This window comes from Salvelinus fontinalis, chromosome 38 (assembly GCF_029448725.1).
Source record: "Salvelinus fontinalis isolate EN_2023a chromosome 38, ASM2944872v1, whole genome shotgun sequence".
NCBI lineage: Eukaryota > Metazoa > Chordata > Actinopteri > Salmoniformes > Salmonidae > Salvelinus > Salvelinus fontinalis.
In genome coordinates this window covers 32,698,283-32,719,457 of record NC_074702.1, presented here as the reverse complement: position 1 = coordinate 32,719,457, position 21,175 = coordinate 32,698,283, and the positions used below count along the sequence as shown (strand labels likewise).

Genomic DNA, 21,175 nt, shown 5'->3' with positions numbered 1-21,175 from the left:
TCATCCTAGGCTGACTCCCGGCGCCGCCTTGACAATGTGTTATTGCATAGTTATGAGGTAGTAGAAGCAGACTACAATGAAACACTGATGCAATATTTACCCCCACCCCACCCCCCATCTCACTCTACAGAAAGAGTTCGTGGGTACATTTGTAACATAACACGAGTGTTTTCCCCTCGTGTTATGTTAATTCAGCGTGTCCTTGCCGGAGTCTCTCCAGCCTGGAGCTGCTGTGTAGATAGGGGACAGGGGTGAGCTCCAAGGACTCATTAACCTCACAGAGAGGCCTATGAGTATTTCTAACACGTTGAAGGAGTGGATTGTATCAGTGATAACCTCTTATTCTCTGAATTCCTGTTTTCTCCGACTGCTATAAACCCTGTCAAAATTGATAATACACTCACACGTCAAGTTTCTTCACGGTTTTACATGTCAAAAGCATGAAGAACAGTTTTGAGACGTCAAGTTTTATTCCTTTCATCTCAGGAGGCAGTGGGGATATTGAGAAAGTGGTGTGTGTGTTTTGTGTGTAGACCTACACTCCCAAATTGGATTGGATTAACAGGGGTCTGAGACGGCTAACCCTGGGCTCCCAGAGTCACCACAATTACCTAATTTGAAGTTGTCTTTACCCCCTCACGGCTTTCAAGTAATAAACCACTGTGTTTTCTAACTACATTTTTACATACACATTCATATTTTCAAAGTCATGGTTGCCTAAACATGATAATAATATTCAACGCTGCTATCGTGCCATTTATTCTGTAATCATTTTTTCTCCTCCAGATCAAATGTGAGTACACGGCATGGAGGAAAAATTCATTAGGAGATATTTTATATGCCCCAAGGTATATTTTGCATTAAATATTATCCTTGGCCCTGCCCGTTGTATAAATACCCTACATTTGAATAGATCAGGCAATGTGCCAAGCGCAGTCAGGAAGTCATTTACAGGGTATAAATAATCCTGAGTCAACATCCAGAGAACAAGTCTGAATTTTTTATTTTATTTATCCTTTTTAATCTTCACTTCTGACGCTGCTCCCCTCTTTAGCTCCTGGAAGGAAAGATGACAAAGAGAGAGAGACAGGAGAGAGAAAGTGAGAGAGGGAGTCAAACCACCAGTTGTTAGTCCCATAATGCACAGCCAAAGATGATACGGATGGCTATTTTTTTAACAGTCGACTGTGTGTGTGTGTGTGTGCGTGCGTGCGTGCGTGTGTGTGTGTGTGTATGTGATCCAGTGTCAAAGTGTGAATGTCTTTGCCAGCTAATGATGCACACAGACACACAAACACACAAGGGTATCAACCTTATTTGGTAGGGTGCCAGGAAGTCCTCGGAGGCAGCACTGTGGGGCACCATGGCACTGGAACTCACACTAAAATGTGCAGGGGGGAGAGGATGGGCTGTGGAGTGGAGGGACCGGAGCGAGGGGAAGATTGAGGGACGGTGTAGTGGGTGCAGAGACAAGCCCACAGTGCACTATTTAAACCAGCAAGCAGGCATTGTACATATAATACTGAATGCTGCCCTGGGCTCTGCTCTGCCACTTGCTCCGTGGACAATTCCAGCAGGAGACACACTGTTGCTGAGCTGTGGAGTGGTTGGTAAAAAGGTAACCTATCCATCCCCCATCCCAATCTCTTCCTCTCTCTTTCTCATCATCTCCCCACTCATTTTTGCCCCTCATCGATACTCATTGGCCCCCATTTAAACTCTTCCCAATGTTTGCCTTCTCTCACGCCCCCCTCACCCCTTTCCCAATCTCATATGTATGTCTGTGTGCGTGCTGCATCTTTTTCAGCCTTGTCACCTAGGCTATGTCACGGGGCAGTCTCTCATGATGCTGCATTATGGACTGTACAGTGGCAAGAAAAAGTATGGGAACCCTTTGGAAATACCTGGATTTCTGCATAAATTGGTCATAAAATGTGATCTTTGTCTAGGTCACAACAATAGACAAACACAGTCTGCTTAAACTAATAACACACAAACAATGATATGTTTTCATGTCTTTATTGAACACACTGTGCAAATGTAACAGTATAACTTTAGACCGTCCCCTCGCCCCGACACGGGCGCGAACCAGGGACTCTCTGCACACATCAACAACAGTCACCCGCGAAGCATCGCTGCCCATCGAACCACTACTTCAAGGTCTCAAAGCGAGTGACGTCACCAATTGAAACGCTATTAGCGCACACCACCACTAACTAGCTAGCCATTTCACATCGGTTACACAAACATTCACAGTGCAGGGTGGAAAAAAAGTATGTGAACCCTTGGATTTAGTAACTGGTTGACCCTCCTTTGGCAGCAATAACCTCAACCAAATGTTTTCTGTAGTTGCGGATCAGACCTGCACAACGGTCAGGAGGAATTTTGGACCATTCCTCTTTACAAAACTGTTTCAGTTCAGCAATATTCTTGGGATGTCTGTTGTGAACCGCTCTCTTGAGGTCATGCCACAGCATCTCAATCGGGTTGAGGTCAGGACTCTGACTGGGCCACTCCAGAAGGCGTATTTTCTTCTGTTGAAGCCATTCTGTTGTTGATTTACTTCTGTGTTTTGGGTCGTTGTCCTGTTGCATCACCCGACTTCTGTTGAGCTTCAAATGGCGGACAGATAGCCTTACATTCTCCTGCAAAATGTCTTGATAAATTTGGGAATTCATTTTTCTGTCGATGATAGCAAGCTGTCCAGGCCCAGAGGTAGCAAAGCAGCCCCAAACCATGATGCTCCTTCCACCATACTTTACAGTTGGAATACATTTTTGATGTTGGTGTGCTGTGCCTTTTTTCTCTCCACACATAGTGTTGTGTGTTCCTTCCAAACAACAACTGTAGTTTAATCTGTCCACAAAATATTTCGCTGGTAGCGCCTGTGGAACTTCCAGGTGCACTTTTGCAAACTTCAGACGTGCAGCAATGTTTTTTTTGGACAGCAGTGGCTTCTTCCATGGTGCCCTCCCATCAACACCATTCTTATTTAGTGTTTTACATATCGTAGACTCATCAACAGAGATGTTAGCATGTTCCAGAGATTTCTGTAAGTCTTTAGCTGACACTAGGATTCTTCCTAACCTCATTGAGTATTCTGCGCTATGCTCTTGCAGTCACCTTTGCAGGATGGTCACTCCTAGGGAGAGTAGCAACAGTGCTGAACTTTCTCCATTTATAGACAATTTGTCTTACCGTGGACTGATGAACATCAAGGCTTTTAGATATAGTTTTGTAACCCTTTCCAGCTTTATGCAAGTCAACAATTCTTAATCTTAGGTCTTCTGAGATCTCTTTTGTTCGAGGCATGGTTCACATCAGGCAATGCTTCTTGTGAATAGCAAACTCACATTTTGTGAGTGTTTTTTATAGGGCAAGGCAGCTCTAACCAACATCTCCAATCTCGTCTCATTGATTGGACTCCAGGTTAGCTGACTCCTGACTCCAATTAGCTTTTGGAGAATCATTAGCCTAGGGGGATCACATACTTTCCCCAACCTACACTGTGACTGTTTAAACAATGTATTGAATATAGACAACAAAAATACCATAATTTGTGTGTTATTAATTTAAGCACACTATGTTTGTCTATTGTTGTGACTTAGAGGAAGAACAGATCAAATTTGATGACCAATTTATGCAGAAACCCAGGTAATCCCAAAGGGTTCAGATACTTTGTTCTTGCCACTGTACAAGCTGATACAACATTGGCCTGTTAGCATGCCCTCATTGCCCTATACTGGAAAATGTTGTTTAGCATAGCCCCGCCCACTCTCTAAGTTATTGTATGTCTCCAGTGTGCTATAACTCTCCTGTGGACTAGAGCTTTCCAGGAACACAGTGACCCTAGTGTGTTTGTGTGTGTGTCTGTTGGGGATAGTTTTGCCATTCCCTTTACCATGGTGTATGTATGTTTAAACTATATGTATTGTTTGCTTTTATACAATGGGATTTAGATGATGTCATGTACACAGCATCGTTCAAAGGCAGGGGTTAAACTAATAGCCTCATAATTTAGCAGCACATTCATTCTGACTTGTTCTTCATGTGCAAACCTTTATTGACTATGATAAATGGTCGGAGAGGAGAAAGCATTATAGCCTAGGCGTAGAAGGATGGCATCGTGAGAGTAGCATCAGCTATGCTGTCTTGTCCTTGTGATAAGACAGGAATTCTGGTTGGTTCATATTTTGCAGTGGAGGAAAAAAGTACAAATTGTCATACTTGAATAAAAGTAAAGATACCTTAATAGAAAATGACTAAAGTAAAAGTGAAAGTCACCCAGTAAAATACTACTTGAGTAAAAGGGGTTGGGAAAAGACATTTCAGTTGAATGCATTCAGTTGTACAACTGACTAGGTGTCCCCCTTTCCCTTTCCCTAAAAGTATTTGGTTTAAATATACTTAAGTATCAAAAGTAAATGTAATTGCAAAAATATACTTAAACATCAAAATTAAAAGTAAAACTATAAATCATTTCAAATCCCTTATTTTATTAAGCAAACCAGACGGCACCATTTTTATTTTTTAAATATAAGGATAGCCGGGGGCACATTCAACACTCAGGCATAATTTACAAAACAAAGTATTTGTGCTTAGTGAGTCCGCCAGATCAGAGGCAGTAGTGATGATAAATGCGTGCATTGGACCATTTTCCAGTCCTGATAAGCATTCAAAATGTAAACAAGTACTTTTGGGTTTCAGGGAAAATGTATGGAGTAAAAAGTATTTTCTTTAGGAATGTAGTAAAGTAAAAGTAGTCAAAAATATAAATAGTTAAGTCAAGTACAGATACCCCCAAAAATCTTTCAAGTATTTTTACTTAAACACTTTACACTTCACAATGCAAACTTTACAATGCAAACTGTTACAGCTGTACTTGAATATAGAACATTCTGCTCGTTATATACTGAACAAAAATATAAACGCAACACGCAACAATTTCAAAGATGTTACTGAGTTACAGTTCAGATGAGGAAATCAGTCAATTGAAATAAATAAATTAGGCCCTAATCTATGGATTTCACATGACTTGGGCAAGGGCGCAGCCACAGGGAGGCCTGGGAGGGCATAGGCCCACCCATTTGGGAGCCAGGCCCAGCCTTTCAGAAAGAGTTTTTCCTCACAAAAGGGCTTTATTACAGACATAAATATTCCTCAGCACCCCCTCAGACGATCCCGCAGGTGAAGAAGCCGGATGTAGAGGTCCTGTGCTGGCGTGGTTACAAATGGTCTGCGGTTGTGAGGCCGGTTGGACGTACTGCCAAATTCTCTAAAATGACATTGGAGGCGGCTTATGGTAGAGAAATTAACATTAAATGATCTGGAAACAGCTCTGGTGTGCATTCCTGCAGTCAGGATGCCAATTGCACACTCCCTCAAAACATGAGACATCTGTGGTATTGTGTTGTGTGACAAAACGGCACATTTTAGAGTGGCCTTTTATTGTCCCCAGCACAAGGTGCACCTGTGTTATGATCATGCTGTTTAATCAGCTTCTTGATATGCCACACCTGTCAGGTGCAGGGATTATCTTGGCAAAAGAGAAATGCTCACTAACAGGGATGTAAACACATTTCTGCCCAAAATTTGAGAGAAATACGCTTTCTGTGCGTATGGAACATTTCTAGAATATTTTATTTAATCTCGTGAAACATGGGACCAACACTTTACATGTTGCGTTTATATTTTTGTTCAATATAGAAGTGCAATCCCCATTCAGAGCAGCCTACTCCTCCCATGATTTTAGTCATATCACTGGGGAGTGTTTGTATTAAACTATATGTGGCATTTGATTTACATTAACGTCGACTTTGGAAATGTACATTGTAGAACAGAAGATTACATTGTACATAGTGTAGTACAGTTTACTACACTATCTAAACCACACTCAATGCTTTAGACACTGATATGTTGTACGCACAGAAAATCACCGGACATATTTACAACTTATGAGACGTGGCTGGGCAAACATTTCAAAGGGGTTTTTAAGAGAGGTCAGCCGCTAAGGAGCTAACACAGCGAGCGTAAATAGAGACCACATGTTGATTCTGCCTTTTATTTAGTCATGTGGATTCAAAGGAGCACTAATTACCTAGCCTTTCAATAACACGTCAGTGCATTACACTTCGAACATCAAACTTTACATGGTTCAAATAAAAATGCATTATGGCAAGTTTGAATCACTTCAGATTCGGAGTGCTTCGGTGTGATTTATAAAACAGAAACACCTTATTTACATAAGTATTCAGCCCCTTTGCTATGAGACTCAAAATTGAGTTCAAGTGCACACTTGAGATGTTTCTACAACTTGATCCACTTGTCCACCTGTGCTAAATTCAATTGAATGGACATGATTTGGAAAGGCACACACCCGTCTATATAAGGTCCCATAGCTTAAAGTACATGTCAGAGCAAAAACCAAGCCATGAGGTCGAAGGAATTGTCCGTAGAGCTCCGAGACAGGATCGTGTCGAGGCACAGATCTGGGGAAGGGTACCAAAACATTTCTGCAGCACTGAAGAACATAGTGGCCTCCATCATTCTTAAATGGAAAAGGTTTGGAACCACTAAGACTCCCCTAGAGCTGGCCGCCCGGCCAAACTGAGCAATCGGGGGAGAAGTACCTTAGTCAGGGAGGTGACCAAGAACCCGATGGTCACTCTGACAGAGCTACAGAGTTCATCTGCTCTGTAGAGATGGGAGAATCTTCCAGAAGGACAGCCATCTCTGCAGCACTCCATCAATCAGGCTTTTATGGTAGAGTGGCCAGGCGGAAGCCACTCCTCAGTAACAGGCACATGACAGCCTGCTTGGAGTTTGCCAAAAGGCACCTAAACGACTTTCAGACAATGAGAAACAAGAATCTCTGGTCTGAGAAGCATGGTGGTGGGAACATCATGCTGTGGGGATGTTTTTCACCGGCAGGGACTGCTAGACTAGTCAGGATCGAGAGTAAGCTGAATGGAGCAAAGTACAGAGAGATCCTTGATGAAAACCTGCTCCAGAGCACTCAGGACCTCAGACTGGTGCAAAGGTTCACCTTCCAACAGGACAACGACCCTAAGCACACAACCAAGATAACGCAGGAGTGGCTCCAGGACAAGTCTCTGAATGTCCTTGAGTGGCCCTGACAGAGCCTTGAACCCGATCCAACATCTCTGGAGAGACTTGAAAATAGCTGTGCAGCGACGCTCCCCATCCAACCTGACAGAGCTTGAGAGGAATTGCAGAATGGGAGAAACTCCCCAAATACAGGTGTGCCAAGCTTGTAGCATCATACCCAAGAAGACTCAAGGCTGTAGTTGCTGCCAAAGGTGCTTCAACAAAGTACTGAGTAAAAGGTTTGAATACTTCTGTAAATGTGATATTTCAGTTTTGAACTGTTTTTGCTCTTTCATTATGGGATATTGTGTGTCGATTGATGAGTGGGAAAAAAAACAATTTGATCCATTTTAGAATAAGGCTGTAACATAATCAAACGTGGGAAGGGCCCGTAAGGAAGCATTTCACGTAGTCTATACCTGTTGTTCACGAAGCATGTGACAAATACAATTTGATTTTGATTTGTTATTTTGCTTTTGTCCAGTTTTTTGTTCTTCATAATATAACTCTCCTAAGGTGAGCTAGCTAGCCTAGCGCTGCGTAGAGACATTCTTCTGCTGAGAGTTTGCAAAGGAGCCAGATAATAAGAAAGGCCTAGTGTGTGTTACATAATGACATCTAATCAGCTTTTTAAACTTTCTGCAGGAAGGATGTGTCACTTTTGTTATGGGAAGCAGAGAGTGTCAGACTTACATAGGTCTTAAAGACAAATGCACATTTATGAATAGCACTGCTTGTATTAAGATGTAATGGTGTGTATTGTGTGCATGCATGTGTGTGTGTGTGTCCATGTTTGTTTACATGTGTGCTTATGTGCATTCAAGCATGTACAATACCAGTCAAAAGTTTGGACACACCTACTCATTCAAGGGTTTTTTCTTTATTTTGACTATTTTCTTCATTGTAGAATAATAGTGAAGACATCAAAACTATGAAATAACACTTGAAATCATGTAGTAACCAAAAAAAGTGTTAAACACATCAAAATATATTTTATGTTTGAGGTTCTTCAAAGTAGCCACCCTTTGCCTTGATGACAGCTTTGTACACTCTTGGCATTCTCTCAACCAGATTCATGAGATATTCACCTGGAAGGCATTTCAATTAACAGATGTGCCTTGTTAAAAGTTAATTTGTGAAATTTCTTTCCTTCTTAGTGTGTTTGACCCAAACAGTTGTGTTGTGACAAGGTAGGGGTGGTAAACAGATATGGATCAAGTCCATATTATGGCAAGAACAGCTCAAATAAGCAAAGAGAAACGACAGTCCATCATTACTTTAAGACATGAAGGTCAGTCAATCCAGAAAATTAGAATGACTTTTAAAGTTTCTTCAAGTGCAGTTGCAAAAACCATCAAGCGCTATGATGAAACTGTCTCTCATGAGGACCGCCACAGGAAAGAAAGACCCAAAGTTACCACTGCAGAGGATAAGTTCATTAGAGTTAACTGCACCTCAGATTGCAGCCCAAATAAATGCTTTACAGAGTTCAAGTAACAGACACATCTCAGCATCAACTGTTCAGAGGAGACTGTGTGATTCAGGCCTTCATGGTCGAATTGCTTCAAATAAACCACAACTAAAGGACACCAATAATAAGAAGAGACTTGCTTGGGCCAAGAAACATGAGCAATGGACATTAGACCATTGGAAATCTGTCCTTTGATCCTTTGAGTCCAAATTTGAGATTTTTGGTTCCAACCGCCGTGTCTTTGTGAGACGCAGAGTAGGTGAACGGATGATCTCTGCATGTGTAGTTCCCACCATGAAGCATGGAGGAGGTGTGTTGTTGTGGAGGTGTTTTGCTACTGACACTGTCAGTGATTTATTTAGAATTCAAGGCACACTTAACCAGCATGGCTACCACAGCATTCTGCAGCGATACGCCATCCCATCTGGTTTGCGCTTAGTGGGACTATCATTTGTTTTCAACAGGACAATGACCCAACACACCTCCAAGCTGTGTAAGGGCTATTTGACTAAGAAGGAGAGTGATGGAGTGCTGCATCAGATGACCTGGCCTCCACAATCACCCAACCGCAACCCATATGAGATGGTTTGGGATGAGTTGCACCGCAGAGTGAAGGAAAATCAGACAACAAGTGCTCAGCATATGTGGAAACTCCTTCAAGACTGGTGGAAAAGCATTCCAGGTGAAGCTGGTTGAGAGAATGCCAAGAGTGTGTTAAGCTGTCATCAAGGCAAAGTGTGGCTGCTTTGAATAATCTAAAATATATTTTGGTTTGTTTAACACTTTTTTGGGTTACTACCTGATTCCATATGTGTTATTTCATAGTTTTGATTTATTCAATATTATTCTACAATGTAGAAAATAGTACAAATAAAGAATGTGTAGGTGTGTCCAAACTTTTGACTGGTACTGTATATGCTTGTGTTCTTGTCTGTGTGTGTACAGTATGTCTGTGTGCCTGTTTAGTATGCTAAAGGTCCATTGCAGCCGTTTTTATCTCAATATCAAATCCTTTTTGGGTAACAATTAAGTACCTTATTGAGATTGTTTTAAATTAAAATGGTCAAAATGAAACAAAAATAGCTTCTTAGCAAAGAGCAATTTCTCAAGCGAGATTTTTGCCATGACTGTCTGGCAGTGGGCTGAGTGGGGAGAGGGAAAACAAGCTGTTATTGGCAGAGAGGTTTGGAATTATCTTTCTTATTGGTCTATTAACTAATTTACCGCCTGGTGATGCCACCAGGCAGGCCAAAACATCATCCCACCAAAACAGGCAGAAATTTCAGGTGGTCTTTTGAAACAGCTTTTACACTAAAAGTGCATGATCATAATTTGCCTTATTTTCGCAGTATTATTCCCTCAGTGCAGAAATATGAAGTACAGACAAATCTAGTTTTTGACCAAACTGGACCTCATATAATAATAATATTAATAATAATAATAATAATAATAATATCAGCATCGTTGTTCGTTTGTGTTTGACTGCTGCTGTTTGTGTGTTCGGATGTATTAGCTCAGTACGTTGAAGGCCTCGTATGTGTTGATCCTGGTGTGGCTCGATGCGTGTGATGGATTGTGTTTAGTTTAAGTGAACACTCTTGCCTATCTCCCCTGCACTGCTGTAAATAAACACGGTCGTGTGGCGTGTGTGTGCGCGTGCGTCCGTATGTGCGTTCGTGCGTGTGCTGCTGCTTCGTGAGGAGAGGGCTGTACAAACAACAGCCAAACCGATGAACACAAACACACTGTGGAGAGCGGGCCCGTTTGAACTATTTTGCGAGTCAAAGCCTCACGCTCACGCTGTTTGCCACTATTATTAGCCGCATCTGACTTCCACCAAGCTGTTTCGAGGGAGAGGGACTTTCCTGGGTTTGGTGCCACGGTACCTCAAGCAATTGCACGTCAGTCTTGAAGGGATATTGTTCGAAAGCAACTCTTATAGTCAACGTGTTGCCCCTGTATCCCTGTTTCAGGTATATGGCTGTGATACGTATTCCTATACCTTTCTTTATACCGGTGGCTTTACTGTTGCTGTGTCGTGGAGCTGAGTTCTATCATAATGCAACTGTGATATGTAATCATAATGCCATGTCGCCTTGGTGTTGTGTAGTTCTTTGAGGTCTACAGTAGGTCTTTGTCAGGGTTCAGTTTCTCTGCTGTCGTGCACCGTGTTGATGTCTCATTGGTGCTCTTAGAGAGAGAGAAGGAGAGAGAGAGAAGGAGAGAGAGAGAAGGAGAGAGAGAGAGAGAGAGAAGGAGAGAGAGAAGGAGAGAGAGAGAGAGAGAGAGAGGAGAGAGAGAAGGAGAGAGAGAGAAGGAGAGAGAGAGAAGGAGAGAGAGAGAGAGAGAGAGAGAGAGAGAGAGAAGGAGAGAGAGAGAAGGAGAGAGAGAAGGAGAGAGAGAGAAGGAGAGAGAGAGAAGGAGAGAGAGAGAGAGGAGAGAGAGAGAAGGAGAGAGAGAGAAGGAGAGAGAGAGAAGGAGAGAGAGAGAGAGAGAGAGAGAGAAGGAGAGAGAGAAGGAGAGAGAGAGAAGGAGAGAGAGAAGGAGAGAGAGAGAGAGAGAGAGAAGGAGAGAGAGAGAAGGAGAGAGAGAGAAGGAGAGAGAGAGAGAGAGAGAGAGAGAGAGAGAGAGAGAGAGAGAGAGAGAGAGAGAGAGAGAGCCAGGAGGTATCAGCAGCAGCAGCACTGTGGGGTTGTTGTTGAGAATGGGGCTCGATCCTCCGCTAGACTTACGCAAGACCTTGGACGCTGCTGCAATTTGCCTTGGAGGACAACCGTGGCCAAGCAGCATTGCGTAACCGAGGGAAAGATCGAAAAAGAAACGGGGAAAGAGAGAGAAAGAGTAAGCAAAAGAATAACAACTGTTCCTCCCAACGACTTTTGGTATTGTTTACAGCAATGGGACAGGTTCCCGTGTAAGATGCTACTCTAACAGGACAGTAATAGAAGGGATTGAGCCCTAGTGCTGCTGTTAGTGGAGGGCAGTTTGGTGAATGTGTACTGCAGAGAGGCACGTTTTATGGGACTGGTGAATGTGTGATTGCGGTTTGTAATGTTATGCAATCGCCGAGCAGAGGATAGTGTATTGCTGTGTGTGTCATAGTGTTCCGAAGGTTTATGTATTCAGCGAGTAATGAGGTGAGGTATTCTCCCACTGAGTTTGGACCAGGCCACTGCTACCCAGCATGCATGCGCACCCGCTCTCTCTTGCTCGCTCTCGCTCTCTCTCTCTCATACACAGTCACATTTAAACACAAACATACACACACCGCCATGAGGTCTCTCTTTTTCTCCTTCCCTCTTACACTATTTCTCCTCGTCTTTCTCCCTCGCTGCTCTGTTATGCTGCTGCCTAGCTTGCTTGTTTTCTGGTTGCCATACAGCAACAGTGGAGAGGGACCATGTGTCTGTCTGTAGGCTGAAGCCCAAAAGCCCCTCTCATCTGAGTCTCTCTCTCTCTCTCTCTCTCTCTCTCTCTCTCTCTCTCTCTCTCTCTCTCTCTCTCTCTCTCTCTCTCTCTCTCTCTCTCTCTCTCTCTCTCTCTCTCTCTCTCTCTCTCTCTCTCTCTCTCTCTCTCTCTCTCTCTCTCTCTCTCTCTCTCTCTCTCTCTCTCTCTCTCTCTCTCTCTCTCTCTCTCTCTCTCTCTGTGTGTGTTTCTGTGTATGTGTGTATATACATTTCTGTGTGTGTGCGTGTTGGTCTGTTGCTGGGAAAGATGCCTGTGGAGACTGACAGGCCTTCGTGGAAGGGGCTTCAAAGCACCGGGTATTTTTAGTTCCCAGGGATTATGTGCAGAGTTGTTTTCAATTTGCTATTGGCAGGTGAGTGGCTGGGCGGAGGCGTCTGCAGGGAACGAGACAGGCGGGAGCTCTCTTCCGTCTCACATTCCCTCTCGCCCTTTCTGTCGTCTTTTTCCCCCTTTACTCTCACCCCCCCACTTTGCCTCTGTGATCTCCTGTCTGTCTGTCCCTGTTTCCTTCTCGACTTCTCTCTTTATCGCTGTCTCGTTGTTCTCCTATTCCATCCGATGAGTTTCACTTTCTCAGCCAGTCGCCTTTTCCTCTCCCCTCTCCTTTCCTCGACCTCTTCGTTACCATTTCTTGACGAATATTTCTCTCCTTTCTTATTGCGCATGCCTTTTTTTCTTGATTCCACACAGGATCTGTCTCTCCCGCTCACCTTTGCATTCCTCCCTTCTATCTGGTCTCTCCTCTCCGCGTCTCCGCGTCTCCTCATCTCAAATAACATTTTATTTGTCACATGCTTCGTAAACAACAGGAGTAGACTAACAGTGAAATGCTTACTTACGGGCCCTTCCCAACAAATATAGAAGAAATAACAAGGAATAAATACACAATGTGTAACAACAACTTGGCTATATACACAGGGTACCAGTACCGAGTTGACGTGCAGGGGTACGAGGTAATTGCGGTAGATACAGTGCATTCGGAAAGTATTTAGACCGTTTCACGTTTTCCACATTTTGTTACGTTACAGCCTTATTCTAAAATGGATTAAATAAAACATTTTCCTCATCAATATATACACCATAGCCCATAATGACAAAGAAAAAACAGGTTTTTAGATCATTTTTTAACCAAGCCATGAGGTCGAAGGAATTGTCCGTAGAGCTCCAAGACAGGATTGTGTCGAGGCACAGATCTGGGGAAGGGTACCAAAACATTTCTGCAGCATTGAATGTCCCCAAGAACAAAGTGGCCTCCATCATTCTTAAATTGAAGAAGTTTGGAACCACCAAGACTCTTCCTAGAGCTGGCCGCCCAGCCAAACTGAGCAATCGGGGGAGAAGGGCCTTGGTCAGGGAGGTGACCAAGAACCCAACGGTCACTCTGACAGAACTCCAGAGTTCCTCTGTGGAGTTGGGAGAAACTTCCTGAAGGACAACCATCTCTGCAGCACTCCACCAATCAGGCTTTTATGGCAGAGTGGCCAGACATAAGCCACTCCTCAGTGAAAGGCACATGACAGCCCGCTTGGAGTTTGCCAAAAGGCACCTAAACGACTTTCAGACAATGAGAAACAAGATTCTCTGGTCTGATGAAACCAAGATTGAATTCTTTGGTCTGAATGCCAAGCATCACGTCTGGAGGAAACCTGGAACCATACCTGCGGTGAAGCATGGTGGTGGCAGCATCATGCTGTGGGGATTTTTTAGCAGCAAGGACTGGGAGACTAGTCAGGATCGATGAAAAGATGAATGGAGCACAGAGAGGTCGTTGATGAAAATCTGCTCCAGATTGGTAGAAAACATTTACAGAAGCCTAAGGCATTGGGTGTTTTGGCTCTACCACATTTTAGGACATACTATTGGGCTGCAAATTTCAGAGCCCTTTTGTACTGGCTGCAGACTGATCCTACTGGCCCGAGACCACTCTGGGTCCAGATGGCGTCTGAATCGTGTAAGCCTGCTCCACTTTCTTCTGTGTTGTACTCGTCTCTCCCAGTGTCCCTGGGCAAAAGGTGTGTCAACCCAATTGTAAAGCAGTCTCTTAAAATTTGGAATCAGTTTCGTTTAGCCTTTAGCCTCCGAGGCTTTTCTCTATCAGGCCCAATCAATCAGAACATTTTATTTCCTCCATCTTTGAATGATGGGGCTTTTGGCATCTGGCACTCACTAGGCCTCTCCTCACTAGCCCAATTATTCTTTGATGATACATTTGTCTCTTTTGCTCAGCTACAGGAAATGTTCAACCTCCCCCAATCCCACTTTTTCCGCTATCTCCAGACGAGGAACTTTGTCAGAGCTAACACACCTGAATTTCCCCATAGGCCTGCGAATACAGCTGTAGAGAGCATCTTTGAGCTGAACAAACTTCCTGGGGGCGCAATTTCAGATGTATATGCAATCATACTTACAGAACCCTCCTTTGGTGCCTTTAAAGACTCGATGGGAAAAGGATTTGGGGGAAGGACTTGGGGAAGACACCTGGGAATCTGTGCTGCACAGAGTGCATTCGTCCTCTTTTATCACTAGACACAGCCTCATTCAATTCATTGTGGTTCACCGTATCCACTGATCCGGGGCCAAACTAGGAAGAATATTCTCAGATTTTGATCGTACCTGTGTCCGATGTAAAATGGAACCAACCACACTGTATCATATGTTTTGGGGCTGTCACAAAAGGTCAGGTTTCTGGGAATTCATATTTAAATGTTTCTCTGATATATATGACACTGTTATAGAGCCGTCTCACCTTACAGCACTTTTTGGAGTAATGCCCATAGGTGCCCCCCTGTCAAGAATTCAGTTGGACACTTGCTTATACAACTCTTTTAGCTAGATGACTAATACTCCAGAACTGGAAGATGGCAGTTTCCCCCATCTTATAAATATTGGGTGAGAGATGTGTTGTGCTCTCTGAAACTAGATTTTTTTTTATTCAATACACGTGGGAACCCCAAACTGTTTCATGAGGCTTGGGCTCCATTCCAGTCTTACTTTAAACAGTCCATCTCTAATGGCATTCATATTAAAGCAATAATATGTCTGTATTTGACTCCCCTGTGACTTAAGGGCTGGATGAGCATTTCTTTGTGTTTTTTTTTTTGGGGGGGGGGGGGGGGGGGGCATTAAGGTTGATGATGTGCTTATTGATTGTGACCTGCGGATGCCCTGTTCATCTTGCCCAGTCAGAGACTAAAATGTGAGCTTGTTTTGCCCTGTTTTTATTTTTATTTTGTTCGCACTTACATAAAATAAAATATATATTTTTTAAAGCATTGTCAACTTTGTTTTTGGTCCAGTGGATGGTCGGTCTGTGGCCATAACTGTCTGTGAGTGGTTGCATTTCTCCACCCCTGTCCCTTGTCTGTTTACAGGAACAATGGTGAGGTGTCTGCTCTGTCCCTGTACTACAGATTGCCCTTTAACCTTTGTAGCCTTCTGCCCGGTGTGTTTAACTTGTCTAAAGTACGGTATCTTGAAAGCTATTATTTTATTTTTATTTTTTTTATAGTTGAGTATATTATTTATATTGTTTTGTGTTGTCTTGTGTGTAAAACGGAATAAACAGAGTTACATTTTTTTAAATAAATCTGCTCCAGAGCGCTTAGGACCTCAGACTGAGGTGAAGGTTCACCTTCCAGCTGGACGACAGGAGTGGCTTCGGAACAAGTCTCTGAATGTCCTTAAGTGGCCCAGCCAGAGCCCAGACTTGAACCTGATCTAACATCTCTGGAGAAACCTGAAAATAGCTGTTCAGCGACGCTCCCCATCCAACCTGACAGAGCTTGAGAGGATCTGCAGAGAAGAATGGGAGAAACTCCCCAATGACAGGAGTGCCACGCTTGTAGCGTCATACCCAAGAAGACTCGAGGCTGCAATTGCTGTCAAAGATTCTTCAACAAAGTACTGAGTAAAGGGTCTGAATACTTATGTAAATGTGATATTTCAGTTTTTTCTTTGTAATACATTTGGGGCATTGTGTGTAGATTGATGAAAAACTATTTAATACATTTTAGAATAAGGCTGTAACGTAACAAAATGTGGAGAAAGTCAAGTGGTCTGAATACTTTCTGAATGCACTTTTAAGTACATATAGGTAGTGACTCGGCAACAGGATAGATAATAAACAGTAACTGCAGCAGTGTATGTGATGAGTCTAAAGAGTTAGTGCAAAGAGAGTGAAATGCAGATACAGGGCTCTATGCTGACTTTTTCTTTACAAGGAACACGTGTGTGCCTAAGTGGGAAAATGTAGGCTGGCACAAATAAATGTTGGAGCACAATGATAAATATTTAAGGTAATAAAGCTAGAATCCTACATTTTTCTAGGCGCACTGGTGCTCCTAAATAAAAAAAATCCAGGTTGCACAGGAAAATATTTAGGCACATATGTGAGTAAAATGGTCGCACTGTAAAGTCCTGAGATAGTCCGGGTAGCTATTTAGTTACCTACATAGCAGTCTTATGGCTACTCCTGGTAGAAGCTGTTCAGGGTCCTGTTGGTTCCGGACTCGGTGCATCGGTACCACTTGCCGGTCCAGAGTGTGTGAGAGAGAACAGACTGTCCGTGCTTAGAGGAAGCCTGGGGAATCTGAGAGCATGTCTTACAGAAGTGAGAAATGCTCCAAAGTAGGTCAAATCATTTTCCCTTCGGTCTGTCCTGGGATATCTCAGCCCTGCAAACCAATATTTGGTCTCAATTTCCATTTTCAAATGGTAAAAATTACTCTGAGGTAGCAAACAGTTGCATCCGGTAATTTTACAAAGTCATAAATCAGACGTTTTGGGGAATTTGAACAAACATTTTGATATTTTCCTCATAATTCATGGCTTGGAGGACCATTCCAACAATGAAGAAAATGAATGTCTCCTCATAAAATATATACCACTTAATGTCATATTTGATTAAAGCCACATGTTATGCCCTAAAGGTCTCCAGGCAACTCAAATGTTTTAATATTACACAAAACACCCTGTAATATCCCCCAGTGTGTGTGTGTGACTGTGTTTGCATGCGCCGTGCCAATTTAGCTGCAAAAACACTTGCAGGTGTTGTTATGGAATCCTAATAGCCTGTGCTAATACCACCGTTCTTTATTGAAACCGCAGTTTTAAGCCTGGTCCCAGATCTGCTTGTGCTGCAGAGCTAACTTCTGGTTGTTGTCATGCTAAATGTTTGGCATGACAATGATCATAGGAATTGGCAAGACAGCACACACAGATCTGGGACCAGGCAAGTTTTCTCCCGAGCAGAACCTTGTGAGTTAGGCGTTTTAACTTCAGCTGTTTTTTCACTGATTTGCACTGTTTATCATCAGGGAGTGAGGGCAGGAAAATCTACTTGTCTTCAGTGAGGGAGACGAAAGAGCTTGTTGAATGAGATTTGAATATAGTGTGTAGATCCTAAGTAAAAACTGTGCGGACATTTCTATTGGCTAACCATTAGCGAAAGGAGTCAAAGTCGAGTACCGCTGGAGCAGTGGGCTCAGCCGAAACCAGCGCAGACCAACTCCAAATGAAACAGTTTGGCCTTAAATTGTTTTTTTCTTTCTCGAAGGTCAAATGTTTGCCCACTGCAGGTGTTTCACTGAGCTGTGCCAAGCACCGTGAAGTCCCTTTCATGTAAAAAGTAAAAAAATAAATTAAAAAAAAACTCCTTCATGTCGCTCTGTAAAGTAGAAGCCAGACACAGCTTGAAACATCACTCTTTGTCAAACAGTCTGCAATTAAGGCCAGTTTTAGTGTCATTTCAGTATAAACTGAGAGAGTTTGGGCAGCTGGAGGCTAGTCTAACTTCTCTCACACACACACACACACACACACACACACACACACACACACACACACACACACACACACACACACACACACACACACACACACACACACACCACGGTGTACTGTATAAAACCTGCATGTCTGGAGTGCATTAAAGGACAGAGATGATGCTGGCTGCAGTTCTGGAACCGCTCCGGGGACAGGAAGCAAGTGGGTGGAGCCAGGGCGCAGGAAGTGTGTGTAGGGTCAGTGGAGGTCAGTGGCAGTGTGAGGAGTGAAGGACGCTGGGAGGGGTTGCATTGGTTGGCACAGGTCCCTGTGACTCTGCTGTTTAGATAACTGCACAGCAGACATTGAGCAGTTCACAGTCCTCCCGGCTCTGGAGCGTGGGAAAGATGCATATTTAATGTAATTCCCCCAAGATGAACGCTACTGGACGCTCTTCAGAGGAGGAAAGGGGGCACCGTCATACTCAGTGAATTTCATAGAATTGTAAATAGTGAAACATTAAACAAGTTATCCTTATGAGATAAAACTATACTAAATATAATCGCGTCACCAAATAACTGATAAAACTCACTGTTTTGCAATGAATGTCTACAGAAGCCTCAACAGCACCTTCTAGAGTAGCACCATGGTGTAGCTGCAACACTCACTACCGAATTCCAAACTGCCTCTGGAAGCAATGTCAGCAGAAGAACTGTTCGTTGGGAGCGTCATGTAATGGGTTTCCATGGCCGAGCACCCACACACAAGCCCAAGATCACCATGCGCAATGCCATGCGTCAGCTGGAGTGATGTAAAGCTCACTGCCATTGGACTCTGGAGCAGTGGAAACGCGAGTGATGAATCATGCTTCACCATCTGGCAGTACGACGGAGGAATATGGGTTTGGCGGATGCCAGGAGAACGCTACCTGCCCGAACGCATAGTGCCAACTGTAAAGTTTGGTGGAGGAAGAATAATAGTCTGGAGCTGTTTTTCATGGTTCGGGCCCCTTAGTTCCAGTGAAGGGAAACCTTAATGCTACAGCATACAGTGACGTTTTAGTTGATTCTGTGCTTCCAACTTTGTGGCAGCAGTTTGGGGAAGGCCTTTTCCTGTTTCAGCATGACAATTCCCCTGTGCACAAAGCAAGGTCCACACAGAAATGGTTTGTCAAAATTGGTGTGGAAGAACTTGACTGGCCTGCACAAAGCCCTGACCTCAACCCCATTGAACACCTTTGGGATGAATTGGAACGCCTACTGCGAGCTAGGCCTAATCGCCCAACATCAGTACCCAACCTCACTAATGCTCTTGTGGCTGAATGGAATCAAGTCCCCACAGCAATGTTCCAACATCTAGTGGAAAGCCTTCCCAGAAGAGTGGAGGCTGTTATAGCAGCACAAAGGGGGACCAACTCCATATTAATGCCCATGATTTTGGAGTTAGATGTTTGGTGAGCAAGTATATACAGTGCCTTCAGAAAGTATTCAGACCCCTTGACTTTTTACTAGGTTTTAGCCTTATTTTATTAAGTTACAGCCTTATTCTGAAATGTATTGAATGGTTTTTTCCCCCTCATCAATCTGCACACAATATAACATAATGGCAAAGCAAAAACAGGTTTTTAGATAATAAAAATAAACTGAAATATCACATTTACATAAGTATTCAGACCCTTTGCTCAGTGCGCAGCTATTTTCAGGTCTCTCCAGAGATGTTCTATCAGATTCAAGTCCAGGCTGGGCCACTCAAGGACATTCAGAGACTTGTCCCGAAGCCACTCCTGCTTTGTTTTGTCTGTGTGCTTAGGGTCGTTGTCCTGTTGGAAGGTGAACCTTCGCCCCAGTCTGAGGTCCTGAGCACTCTGGAGCAAATTTTCATAAAGGATCTCTCTGTTCTTTGCTCCGTTCATCTTTGCCCCGATCCGGACTAGTCTCCCAGTCGTTGACGCTGAAAAACACCAACACAACATGATGCTGCCACCATCATGCTTCACCGTAGGGCTGGTGCCAAGTTTCCTCCAGACATGCGCAGCTTCATCTTCAAATAATATTTTTGCCGAAGATTGTATCTCCGCCGGGCTGGGCAACCTGAGCCTTTGCTATCTCATGGAATTCAGGACCAAGAGTTGAATCTTGGTTTCATCAGACCAGAGATGAATCTCATCTTGTTTCTCATGGTCTGAGAGTCTTTAGGTGCCTTTTGGCAAACTCCAATCGGGCTGTCATGTGCCTTTTACTGAAGAGTAGCTTCCGTCTGACCACTCTAACATAAAGGCCTGATTGGTGGAGTGCTGCAGAGATGGTTGTCCTTCTGGAAGGTTCTCCCATCTCCACAGAGGAACTCTAGAGCTCTGTCAGAGTGACCATCAGGTTCTTGGTCATAAACCTGACCAAGGCCCTTCTACCCACGATTGCTCAGTTTGGCCAGCTCTAGGAAGAGTCTTGGTGGTTCCAAACTTCTTCCATTTAAGAATGATTGGGGAAACAGGATTCACCTGAGCTCAATTTCGAGTCTCATGGCAAAGGGTCTGAATACTTATGTAAGTAAGGTATTTCTGTTTGACATTGTAAGAAATGTACAAACATTTCTAAAAACCTGTTTTCGCTTTGTCATAATGGGGTATTGTGTGTAGATTGCTCATTATTTGTATTTATTTAATCCATTTTAGAATAAGGAAAAATATGACAAAATGTGGAAAAAGTCAAGGGGTCTGAATACTTTCCGAAGGCACTGTATATAGGTTGTAATCAATAAATGTTATAATAGGGCACATTAGATTGTCTAAGTCTTGGATGTGGCCTAATATACAAGAACCAACCCCACAACTCTGGTGTCACAGGCACCCTCTTCCAGCTAACTCAGCCATTGTAACCACACCAGCCCATTGGTGTTGCTTTAACCTGCCATGGCAATACACTGTGTCAGCAGCACAAGGTGGAGAGAGAGTCCAGCCAAGCCCAGCACACTGCCCTCTCTTTCCTCTCAGGAAGGAAGCTGATTTTTGAAGTATCCTAGGACAAATTTCTTCCTCCCCGCGCAGGAAGAAATTCCTGGTTTATTATTATGAAACAGTGTAATCCCTGAAAGATGGGCCTCGTTTTTTTCCTCCCCCAGTTGCTTGTGTGACTTGCCAAGCCATCATAACTGACTTGCCTGGTTGAAAAATGTGATAAGAAATAAATATATAAAGAGTATATGCTTGTTGTTTATTTTTGAAAAGTCCATGACAATCATTGCTTGGCTTCTGAATATACATGGGGGCAGTATAGTCTTTTTCTCCCAGCCGCACATGCCTGACTATTTTGCCATTGGCCTGTGATGTCATGGAAGTGATGAGTAATGAAGGGAATGATTAGAGGGATC

The 21,175-nt window shown here is 43.4% G+C and overlaps 1 protein-coding gene across 1 annotated transcript in view; it reads left to right on the top strand.

Annotated features, from left to right (window-relative positions):
- The window catches only part of LOC129837601 (transforming growth factor beta-2 proprotein-like), a 32,824-nt gene that overhangs the window by 2,090 nt on the left and 9,559 nt on the right, over positions 1 to 21,175 (top strand). The window lies entirely within an intron of this gene.